This window comes from Calypte anna, chromosome 14 (assembly GCF_003957555.1).
Source record: "Calypte anna isolate BGI_N300 chromosome 14, bCalAnn1_v1.p, whole genome shotgun sequence".
In the NCBI taxonomy this organism is placed as follows: domain Eukaryota; kingdom Metazoa; phylum Chordata; class Aves; order Apodiformes; family Trochilidae; genus Calypte; species Calypte anna.
In genome coordinates this window covers 3,534,516-3,546,594 of record NC_044260.1, presented here as the reverse complement: position 1 = coordinate 3,546,594, position 12,079 = coordinate 3,534,516, and the positions used below count along the sequence as shown (strand labels likewise).

Genomic DNA, 12,079 nt, shown 5'->3' with positions numbered 1-12,079 from the left:
TCCCAGTAACCTGCTTAAACCAACCCAACTCATCAGACCAACACCACACTATTCAGCTCAATTTCAAACACAAACTATCACATCAGTGCACAGATAACCTCATCTCCTGGGCTGCTACTGGAAGAGCTTCTGTTCCCTGTCAGCTCCATGTTTCACACCTTCCACTATATTAAAAAAAAAAAAAAAAAAAAAAAAAAAAAAAAAAAAAAAAAGGTTTCTGCCCCCACTGAGCTTTAGATCGTAGAGTTCTTGAGGTTACATGTAACAGCTTGAAAAGACCACCCAGGCAGGCAACACACAGAGCTCCCTGAGACTATTAGAGCCTCTCCTTCGAGTAGTCTGAATTCAGTAATTTAAATGGAGTCTTAAAATAGCTCCAGACCAAATCCACGTGTGAAAAAACAAACCAAAACAAAAACCAAACCCCAAGCTCCAGTTCTGACTGTCCCCAAAAGGACCACAAGCCCCGAGGCCCATCACAAGGCTGCCAGCACTGGGACACAGTGAAACCACTCACAATGACTTTAAAAAGAAATAAAGAAAGAATGACAATAAAAAAGAAGAGACACCCATTCCGAATTAAAAAACGGGAGAGTTTTCCAGCAGGCATGAAAAGACACCCAGAGGGCTCCACATCTCTCACACTTGGGTTTGTGAGCCTCAGGCTTGCTAAGCAGCTCCTGGCCCCTGAGAAATTCTTCCTGCCTCTTTCCAGCTGCATCAAAGTTGCCAGACAGGCAGTGCTCGCTCCACTTTTTTTTTAGTTTTGTTTTTTTTTTTTTTTTTTGCCACGGGACTTTTTTAGTGATTTGTGTCCAATTTCAAAGCACAAGCCACGCTGCCAGCACTCGCAGTTCGCCGCCGGCGGTACCGCCCACTGCATTCTCAGGCAGACAAAGCATTGGTCTGCCCAGGAATTTGGACTTCCGAGGCAGCTTCTGAAACACAAGCTCAGGAAAAAGCTGCCAGCAGCCTCTAGAAACCAGAATGTACCTTCTCATCAGCAAAGCCTGCCCCAGCTGCTCTTCCAGGAACTGTTTTACTCCTGCCCTGACTTTCACAGCTGCCCAAGAAGAATGCCTGCATCCCCAGGGCTGGGGGAAAACATCTAGGAAGGAAAGGAAAAGAGGTGGGAGAAGATGTGTTAGCAAAATGCAGCACAATGGAGGTTCTTCAGGATGTGGGGCTGAGTTTTTTCCCAAGGCTTGGTATTCCATCCTGTCAAGATGCTTGTTTGGGAACATTTAGTCACACCATGAAGACACCAGGCACATGAAACCCATTAAGATGCTTGCAGGATCAGAAGGCCTGAGGTGGAATTTTTGCACAGTATTTGTCCTAGAAATGAAAAGCTCAGATTAAAGCTGTAAATCCCACAGTTCTGTAATTAAAAGCTGCCTCTGCCACTCTACTGGTCCTAAAAAAAAAGTGATTCCACCACATGGTTTGTGCTGCACACTCCTACAGCCTGGGTACCTGTACAGGGCTGTACCAGAACCTGCTCAAGATCTGGGTCTACAGAATGACTGGGTCTCACACATCCCCCCTCTTGCCTTCCAAACAGGTCACTGGAGGACAAAAAGCTCTCATGCCATTCCCCTTGGGAATGACAAAATAACTGAGCATACAAAAGCCAAGCTGTCCACCTGAGGGAGGGCACCTGCCTCCTCCTTGCTGCTGCTGGACACCTGCAACAGCTCCAAAATCCATCGACCCAGAGAGCAGGAATTGGAAGAAAGAGGAACCAAGTACCCCAGGAGAGAACACAGAAACCAGGAGCTGCTTCTCAGGAAGCTGCTCGTGGGTCTCAGCACTAAGTGCTGCCTGGGCCTTTCAGCCACCAAGGCTTTTAGGAGTCTGCTGCTCTGCAGAGCACTCAGCAAGCTGGAAAAGCAACACACAGACACTGGGAAAAGCAGAGAGAGATCAGAGCTATGGGCCTTTGGTGTAGTGTCACTCTTTATAACGGGATCAGAAGCAGCAAGAGGAGCTTTTACTTTTTGAAAAAAAGCCTCCTCAGAAGCCTCAAAAGGGGTGACCACACCAAATGCCTCACCTAAGAAACCACACCCTGCTTGATGAGCAGTAAGGAAGCTCAAAAGAAACAACAATGACTAAGTGTATTCCTCTGAAAGCCACATTTCTAAGGGAGGTGTTTTTTCCCCCCTTGGGGTCATAAAGCAAAGGTGAGATAAAAAGGAAAAGCTCCAGGGCCAGGCTGGCAGCTGTCACCTGCCCAGGGGCTGTGGAGGTTCCAGCCAAGCTCCGCAGGATGGTTCTGAAACCAACCCAGACACTGTCCACTCCAAACTGGCATAGAGGAGTGAGCTCCTTCTCCTCCCTTCACACAGGAGTCAGCTACAGCTCTTCAGCCTCATAACGCTCTGGTGAAATGTTGATTTTCCTCCAGTTTTAGGGGTAAGCAGAGCAGCTCCAGAGGCAGGAAAACCCATTGGACACCCCTGTCATACCAACACTGAGCAGGTGAATGCTTCCAGGGCTTGCTTTCTTCCCCCAAGCTGAGCCAGCACTGAGTAGAGAGAGAGGAAGAAGAGGAGGATGATCTTGTACACATCCCTCAGCGCTGAGGACAGCTGTGTTTTGGGTTTCTTTTCTGCAGTAGCTCCAGCAGCAGATGCCTGAAATGTTGAGATGTCCCCAAAGCACCGAGTGTTTGCACAACAGGACAGAAGCAAAGAACGGGATGATATCCACAAAACAGCCCCTGGGGGATCTGCACCAACCCCGTGAGGAGAGCGAGCAACGCCGGGAAATGGCACCTGAGTGTCCCCCACCCTCTTGGCTTCCTTCTGAGGGAAAAACTTCAGCAGGAGCCCCGAACCGGGGGGACGTGAGGGCCTCACCGGGACCGGACCTTGATCACGAAGGGGGAGGAAGTGAAGGGGGCACGGAGCTGAGGGGAAGGACCCAGCCTTGAGAAGGGAACCAGAACTCTGAGGAGCGAGAGGGGAGGAGAACCTGGACCTGAGGGGGGGAACCCGGCCCTGAGCGAGCGACTCCGGCCCAGAGGGAGGGAACCCGCCCCGAGGAGGCGACCCCGGCTCCGAGGGGGGGGACGGGGGCCCTGAGAAAGGACCCGGGCCATGAGAGAACGGCCCCCCCGAGCCAAGCCCCCAGGTGAGGGCAGCGAGCGGGGCCCACGCCACGGGGTAAGATAAGGCCCCGGGGACGAGGCGGAGATCCCCAATGTGAGCCTCGGCGGTCAGAGCGAAAGCCTCCCCCGCTGCCCGTCTCTGCCCCCGCCCTGCCTCGGTCCCCCCGTGCCCTAAAGCCCGCACTCACCGGGCACCTCGACCCCCTCTCCGCCCCTCCGGCCCCGCTTCATTTGGGCGCCGCTGCCCGGCGGCTTCCGGCCGGCCCGACCCACGTGACCGCTCCGCCCCGCACCATAGAGAGGAGCGGCGGGGAGCAGCGAGCGGCGGGGACAAACGGGCGGCCCGAGCAAACCCCTCTGGGCTCAACCTACCATAGAGGCGGAGGGAAAAAGGGAGGGAACGAGGAAGGGGCGGGGATCCGCGCTCGCGGCGGGGAGAGGGCGGGGCCGAGGGTGCACGTGCTTCCCAGGGGGGGGGGGGCAGGGGAAAAAGGGACGGTGCGGGACCCCCTGAGGAGGGGGCAGACCCCTAGGGTGACTCTGCGTGGAGAATGGGGGGAAGGCTCTGCTTTGGGGGGCTTGTAGATTCAAGGTTGGTGGTAAAAGGGAAAGCCGTAGGGCGATTGTTAGTGGTGCTGTGGGTAGGGTTCCATGTGAGGGTTAAGGCCAGCCCAAGTTTTCAGTGGTCACTCTTTGCATTTGTTTGCCAGTCCCGATTGTTCGGACTTTTGGGACCCCATTGGGCAATAGGGGAAAATGGCTGCTTAGGGCTGGTAGATTCAAGGTTAGTGGTAAAATGGAAAGCCGTAGGCCGATTGTTGGTGGTGTGTAGAGAAACAAGATAAACCAGGTGCCTCGCGTTGCCAAAGAGTGGGTGTGAGTCCACCTGTGCCTGGTTAGGGCAGGCCCCCTATTACCAGGGGGCCAATAAAGGTGAGACACACACCCACAGAGCTAAGCTCAGTCTGGTGCGAGGGAATGGAGACGCCAGCAGCTCGTCGAGCCTCCGGAGCAAGAAAGGCTCTTCCTGACACAGTGGTGCTGTGGGTAGGGTTCCATGTGAGGGTTAAGGCCAGCCCAAGTTTTCAGTGGTCACTCTTTGCATTTGTTTGCCAGTCCCGATTGTTCAGACTTTTGGGACCCCATTTGGCAATAGGGGAAAATGGCCGCTTAGGGGTGGTAGATTCAAGATTGGTTGTATAAGGTAAACCTGTAGGCCGGTTGCTGGTGGTACTGTGGGTAAGGTTCCATGTGAGGGTTAAGGCCAGCCCAAGTTTTTAGTAGTCACTCTTTGAAAATGTTTGCCAGTCCCGATTGTTCGAACTTTTGGGACCCCATTCGGCAATAGGGGAAAATGGCCGCTTAGGGCTTGTATATTTAAGTTTGGTGGTAAAAGGGAAAGCCGTAGGCAATTGTTGGTGGTGCTGTGGGTAGTGTTCCGTGTGAGGGTTAAGGCCAGCCCAAGTTTTCAGTGGTCACTCTTTGCATTTGTTTGCCAGTCCCGATTGTTCGGACTTTTGGGACCCCATTCGGCAATAGGGGAAAATGGCTGCTTAGGGGTGGTAGATTCAAGGTTTGTGGTAAAGGGAAATCCGTAGGGCGACTGTTGGTGGTGCTGTGGGTAGGGTTCCATGTGAGGGTTAAGGATAGCCCAAGTTTTAAGTGGTCACTCTTTGCATTTGTTTGCCAGTCCCGATTGTTCGGACTTTTGGGACCCCATTCGGCAATAGGGGAAAATGGCCGCTTAGGGCTTGTAGATTCAAGGTTGGTGGTAAAAGGGAAAGCCGTAGGGCAATTGTTGGTGGTGCTGTGGGTAGGGTTCCATGTGAGGGTTAAGGCCATCCCAAGTTTTCAGTGGTCACTCTTTGCATTTGTTTGCCAGTCCCGATTGTTCAGACTTTTGGGACCCTATTCGGAAATAGCGGAAAATGGCCACCTAGGGGTGGTAGATTCAAGGTTGGTAGTAAAAGGGAAAGCCGTAGGGTGATTGTTGGTGGTGCTGTGGGTAGGGTTCCATGTGAGGGTTAAGGCCAGCCCAAGTTTTCAGTGGTTACTGTTTGCATGTGGTTTCCAGTCCCCATTGGTTGGACTTTTGGGACCCCATTCGGCAATAGGGGAAAATGGCCGCTTAGGGCTGGTAGATTCAAGGTTGGTGGTAAAAGGGAAAGCCGTAGGCCGATTGGTGGTGGTGCTGTGGGTAGGGTTCCATGTGAGGGTTAATGCAAGCCAAAGTTTTCAGTGGTCAGTCTTTGCATTTGTTTGCCAGTCCCGATTGTTCTTGAAGCCGAAAAAGGCCAAGCAAAACTGTTTAGAGACAGAGTTTGAGTCTTTAAACAGCAAAGGTATTTATTTTCGGATCCGGGGAACCCCCAGCTAGCGCTGGACAAAGAGTTCCAAGGGTTAAGGGAAAGGGTTAGGATATTTATACAGTAAAAGGGTAGGTCACATCATCCTTACATACATATTCATAACAGGTGGAGTCTGGGCGGAGTTGTCTTTTTGGGGATGTGTTCAGGGGTCTTTGGGGGTCTTCAGATGAAGTAACGAAGTCTTCCTCAGGGTTGAACTTTTTACCTTTCTTGCTCTTGATGACTTCATCCCCTTGTTATAGAGGATAATTGGACCCTTGCAATAAAACTTCCCCTTATCTGCTAGTTCTGGCAGCCTCATCCTGCCTTTCGTGCCTGTGTTTGCACTTCCCCAGTGCCCAGCCGTCTCAGTGGTGCCAGAATTTACACTTCTAATTATCTCCAAGACAGAAGTTAATCCTGTTAGGGTCTTGACATGTCTCATCTGCTTTTGGTCACTTCTTTCTTAGTTTATCCCTGAATTCTACTGGTTATGAACATAAATTCATTAACATATATTACAAGTTCTAATTCTACATAAAGTAAATTCACACAAACAGTTTGGCCTGATCCACTCTCTTCTTCATTCCCCCCTTTCCTTAGAACTTACGAAATCCTTCGTCAAGTTCCAAGGGAAGGTTCTCATGCCTTTGAACCATTGTCCACAGTACTTGGATCCTTTTGACTACATCATTCAATTTATACTATAGCCACACATTGAAGAAGGAGAACATGAGAATCATCACTACCATGACTATTAGAGGGTATATCAGGTAATGGAGTACTTGCATAGTCGCAGGGGAATATTCTGTAAAGATATCCCACGCATGACACTTCCCTACTTGTTCTATCTTTGTTAGCACCTGCTGTATACCTTTTGAATCATGTGTTACTTGCCAAAACATGCATTGTGTAGTTCTGTTAACCTCACGGACTAATTATTTTACGTCAGGGTGTATAAGCATTGCCTTCAAAAGATCAATATTCATGCCTATCTGCAAATGCAGTACATCATGATACAGAGTATACTTAGCTTCAATCTTTAACCCATTTGATTGCCTAACCACTTGAGGTCCTACCTGGGTCAAATTGTATGCTCTGTTGCAGCTTGGAAGAGGAGTCTTTGCAGTCTTTTTATTAGATACCATAGTGTTGGAACGCTCAGTGGGTTTTATAAGAAACATGTCGGAAGCAGCTCAGTATTTGCTAGACCATACACATGTGACTGCGATTGGATGTTCCAGTATTATCTTTACTTCACACTGAACTTCGTATCTTTCCTTTTCTTTATCCCCTTCCCAGGTGCAAGAGGCTGGTCCCTCCCTTCTGACCCATATCCCGGGTCCCAGGTTAAGTGTTAGTGACACAGGTCTCAAAGGTTTCACAGTTAATTTGATTAGATCACCGTCCTGTCTTTTCACAGTATTACTCTTACACTCTATGTGGATTTCATCCCCTTCTTCCCTGTTAATGAATCTAATTGGCCTTTGTTTTGACTCCAGTCTTTTTGCTCATACAGCTGGTCGTTACGTAACACATGAATGTTTAAGCCAGACTCGGGGTGTAATGCCACGCGTGGTGTACCAACCCATGGCAGTGCCTTAACTATTCGTGCACCCGACAGTGGCCATCCCCGAGCAATGTTTTGTGATAAGGCCATACTTATCCAGAGTCCAAACATCAACACTAAAGGTCGCCAGTCCATAATGCTGAGCTTGATCAGGAATGTTCTTGGCATTGTTCAGGGGTCCTCTTGACTTGGGAGTAGTGGATCCAGGTGGGTCGCTCCTTAATTCGGACTGCAGTGAAGGTGATGAGCAACACTCGAAAGGATCCTTCCCATTTCTCTTGCAGAGGTATCCCTCAAAGATTCTGAACATATACCCACTCACCAGGATTAAAAGGATGCAGTTTACAATCTGGTTGCTTAGGTTGGTGATCCATCACCACCGTGGCATTTTTATCAAAGTGTTTCCCCACAGCTATAACATAATCATATACATATTGATTACCTATTTGCCTCACTATATACAGTCTGCATTGCATAAGGTCTCCCATATAAAATTTCAAACGGGCTCAGTTTTTCTTTTGAGCGGGGCTTCACCCTTAGTCTGATTAGAGCAATAGGTAAGGCTTGGTACCAGTGCAAATTAGTTTCCTGGCATATTTTTGCAATTTGTTGTTTTATAAGATGATTCATCTTTTCCACTTGCCCACTAGCTTGAGGTCTATAAGGCGTGTGCAATTGCCATTTGATTTGCAGTGCCTTACTTATTGCTCGCACAATTTTAACACAAAAGTGAGAGCCTCTGTCCGAGGAGATACTCCTGGGCACCCTGAACCTCGGAATGATTTCATTAAACAAGACTTTAGTTACTTCCCTTTCTTTGTTTGTTCTGCATGGGAACACTTCAGGCCACCCAGAAAATGTATCAGTCAAAACCAAGAGGTACTTATACCCCCCTTTCCTTGGAAGTTCAGAGAAATCAATCTGCCACACTTCCCCTGGGAATTTTCCTCTACCAATTACTCCCTGGTGAACCTTTGTTCCCGTGTGTGGATTATTTTTCAAACAGCGTTCACATTGGGATGTGACCTGTTTCACTGCTGTAAACAGCTTTGGCCCTGCTATTCTAACTTTTAAATGCTGATAAAGGGGATCCAATCCCCACTGGGCCTTGTCATGTTCTGTCTTTACAAATTGCCATACTAGTTTCTCTGGCAGCACTAGTTGTCCTGTTTCTAGCTGACCCCATCCACTATCTAACATTTTACCTTTGTTTCTTTGTATCCACTTATGTTTCTATGAATCCACTGATTCCTGGTACTCTGGTTGAAAATTAGTGTCCAATTCTTCTGGTACCAGGGCCAATACTAAATCCTTGGCTCTTGCAGCAGCTAATTTAGCTTCTGCATCTGCTGCTCTATTACCTGTTTCTGGAACGGTGTTACCTTTCAGGTGCCCCTTGCAATGCATTATGGCCACTTGGGTTGGGAGCTGAACAGCCTCCAGCAACTGTAGGATTTCTGTTGCATATTTTATGGGTCTTCCCTGGGCAGTCAGCAGTCCTCGCTCCTTCCAGATTGCCCCATGGGCATGTACAACGGAGAAAGCATACTTAGAGTCCGTCCGTATATTAATTCTTTTCCCTTTTGCCAGCTCGAGGGCTTGGATAAGAGCTATTAGTTCGGCCTTCTGTGCTGAAGTTCCCACAGGCAAGGGATTTGATTCGATTACCTGCTCTGTTGTAGTTACTGCGTAGCCAGCCATCCTTACTCCCTGCTTTACGAAGCTACTGCCATCCCAGAACCAGTCATCTGCTCCTTCGAGTGGCTCCTCCTTGAGATCCGGACGGCTGGAATACACAGCCTCGATGGTTTCTAGACAGTCATGCTCAATTAGCTCTGCTGACACTCTTCCTTCTAGGAATGATGCTGGGTTGACAACATTAGTGACTTGAATGGTTATGTCATCTGATTCAACTAAAATTGCCTGGTACTTCAGGAACCGAGAAGGTGACAGTCAATGGCCACCTTTCTGCTCCAGCACCACTGATACAGTGTGGGACACCAATACAGTAATTTTCTGGCCCATAGTGAATTTTCTGGCCTCTTCTATGTTTATGATTACTGCAGCCACTGCCTTCAAGCATGTGGGCCATCCTTTACTTACTTTGTCCAGTTGCTTAGAGAAGTAAGCCACAGCCCTTTTGTATGGTCCCAATTGTTGAGCTAGGACTCCCAGGGCCATTCCCTGGCGTTCATGTGAGAACAGCCAAAATGGTTTTGTTACATCGGGCAGGCCTAATGCCGGAGCTTTCATTAGTTCTTGTTGCAGTCTTTTAAAGGCTGTTTCTGCCTCAGGAGTCCAGACTAGAATATTTTTAGACTCTTTCAGCAAACCATAGAGGGGTTTAGCAAGTATGCCGTACTGGTATATCCACAGGCGACACCAACCTGTCATTCCTAGGAAGGCTTGCAGGTCTCTCACCGTTTCAGGTCTGGGCATCTGGCAGATGGCTTCTTTCCTCGCTGTTCCTAGGGATCTCTGTCCTCTAGAGATCTTGTATCCAAGGTAGACCACCTTTTCTTGTACCAGCTGTGCTTTCTGTTGGGAGACTCGATAACCATTTAAACCCAAGAAATTTAACAACGAGATTGTCCACTCAACACATTGTTCTTCTGTTTCAGTTGCTATCAGTAAATCATCCACATATTGCAGAAGGGTGCCCTCTCCCTGTGGCCGCTCCCACTGTTCCAATTCTTTGGCCAATTGATTTCCAAATATTGTAGGGCTATTTTTATAACCTTGAGGTAACACCGACCAGGTTAGTTGTGTTTTCCTCCCTTTACCAACAGATTCCCATTCAAAGGCAAAAATCTTTTGGCTTTCTGGGGCTAAGGTAAGGCAGAAAAATGCATCTTTCAAATCTAACACTGTAAACCAGATCAGATTATCTTTGAGTTTGGTCAAAAGTGTATAAGGATTGGCTACCACTGGATGTAGAGTCTTTGTAATATCATTTAAATCCTGTACCAGTCTGTAAGTCCCATTTGGTTTCTTGACTGGTAATATTGGTGTATTGAAATTTGATTCACATTCTATCAATAGCCCTAATTCTAAAAATCTCTCTATCTCTCCCTAGCAGAGGTTTTGGAGAATTAGGTAAGTATAAAAATTGATGAATCCCCATCTGTTTCCCAATTTTGTATTTAAGAGGTTTCAGGAAGAAAGCCTTTTCTGCTTGGCCTGTCGCCCCCACAACATGTACAAATTCATCAGATTTTGGTATTAATTCCTGATTTAAGACTGAATAGGTAGCTCCAGTGTCAATTAAAAAATCCAGTTCCTCTTTATTTTCCCCTAGCTTTATCTTAACCAGTGGGTCTGCTAGGGAATGACTCACCGGTCCTCTTCAGTTATCAGTGTCATGAGCAACTGGAACAACAGATGCCCCTCCAAGTTCTCTTTTTAGTTTAGGGCATTCTCGTTGCCAGTGTCCCATTTGGTGGCAATAAAAGCATTGATTCTGGTCCACCTTATTTTGCTGAAACCTTCCTCTTCCTCTCATAGAATAACCACGCCCTCTACCTCTAGCACTTGGAGGCTTTAGGCATGCGTTTACTGCTGCTATAATTCTGGCAAGTTTCTTACCCTCTTTCTTGTCTCTTTCTTGTTCCCTGTTGTTATACACTTTTCAAGCCTCATTCATTAACATTTTCAGATCTCTATTTGCAGGATATTCAAGTTTTTGCAATTTCTTTCTGATATCTGCACAACACTGCCCCATTACCAATCCCAGCAGTTGTTGTTTACCTACATCTGACCCAGGGCCTAAGGGGGTATATTGTCTCATTGCCGCTCTAAGCCTTTCTAAAAAGTCTGTTGGTGTTTCATTCTGTCCTTGTCTTAGTTCGAACAGGGCTGCCCAGTTTACTGCTTTCGGTATTGCTCTTCGCAAGCCCTGTGCAACTAGCCTTCTGTATTGCAGCAATAAATCATATTGGCATGGGTTGTTTGGATCCCACTTTGGATTACTGGTCGGAAATACACAGGCTCCTGTAGCAGTTCAGCCCGTTCCCTTCCAGTTTTTAAAACAAGTTCCTTTTCTGTCTCTGATAATTCAGATAGCATTAAATCGATATCTCCCCAGTCAACGTCTAAATTCTTTGCAGTTAATTCAAACCTCCTAGCGACTCCTTCTGGGTCTCTCCTTAAATTTTTCACATCCTCTCTCCAATTATTAAGGTCGCTTTTGGTAAATGGTACTTTTATCTGTGCTTGTTCTCCTAATTTGGGCATTACTTGCTGAAGAGGGGCTATTGTATAGCCCTCTGGGATTTCTTTTTCTCCCTCTCCTTCACCGTCTCTGGTCTTAGCTTTTGCTCTTTCTGCTTCAGCTTTTTCTGCCTTCAGTCTCGCTTTCTCTGCTTCTATTTTTGCCCTATCTGCTTCAGCTTTAGCCTCTATCCTAGCTTTCTCTGCTTCTAGTTTCGCCCTCTCTGCCTCAGCCTTAGCTTTCTCTGTTTCTAATCTCGCTGTCTCTCCAATCTTAGCTTTTACCCTTTCTGCTTCAGCTTTTTCTGCCTCCAGTCTTGCTTTCTCTGCTTCTAGTGTTACCCTGTCTGCCTCAGCTTTAGCCTCTATCCTAGCTTTCTCTGCTTCTAGTCTTGCTGCTTCTAGCCTTGCTCTCTCTGCCTCAGCTTTGGCTTCTACCTTAGCTATCTTTGCTTCTAATCTCGCTTTCTCTAATTCCAATTTTGCTCTTTCTTCTATCTTTGCCATTTCTGCCTCCCTTTCCTTTTCCTTTCACTCGGTCGCCCTTGTGTAATATGAATGGCTAGTTCCTTCTCTGGGATCATCTCTCAGGTTTTCGGTGTCTGCTCTATTCTCTTTCTTCTTCACCTTTTTCCTTTTCTTCCCCTTTTTTTTTTTTTTTTTTCCCTGTCTCCTTCGGGGCTTTCTCCTCGTCTTTGTCTTCCCCTGCCAATTTTTGTGGAACACATTCCAATTCCTCTCTCTCCTCACTTTCCAACTCCTTTCTTTTCTCGCTTTCCAATTCTGCAAAGCTACTGCTGCTTTCTTGTTGTGACTTTGGCAGCGGTACTCCACATC

General features: G+C 47.5%; 1 protein-coding gene across 1 annotated transcript in view; it reads right to left on the bottom strand.

The window, feature by feature from the left end:
• Positions 1–3,379, bottom strand: part of RNF216 (ring finger protein 216) — a 78,773-nt gene extending 75,394 nt beyond the window's left edge. The window contains 1 exon segment of the mRNA XM_030459588.1: positions 3,304–3,379. The gene's annotated coding sequence lies outside the window, so the exon portion shown is untranslated.
• Positions 3,380–12,079: the final 8,700 nt, after the last annotated feature.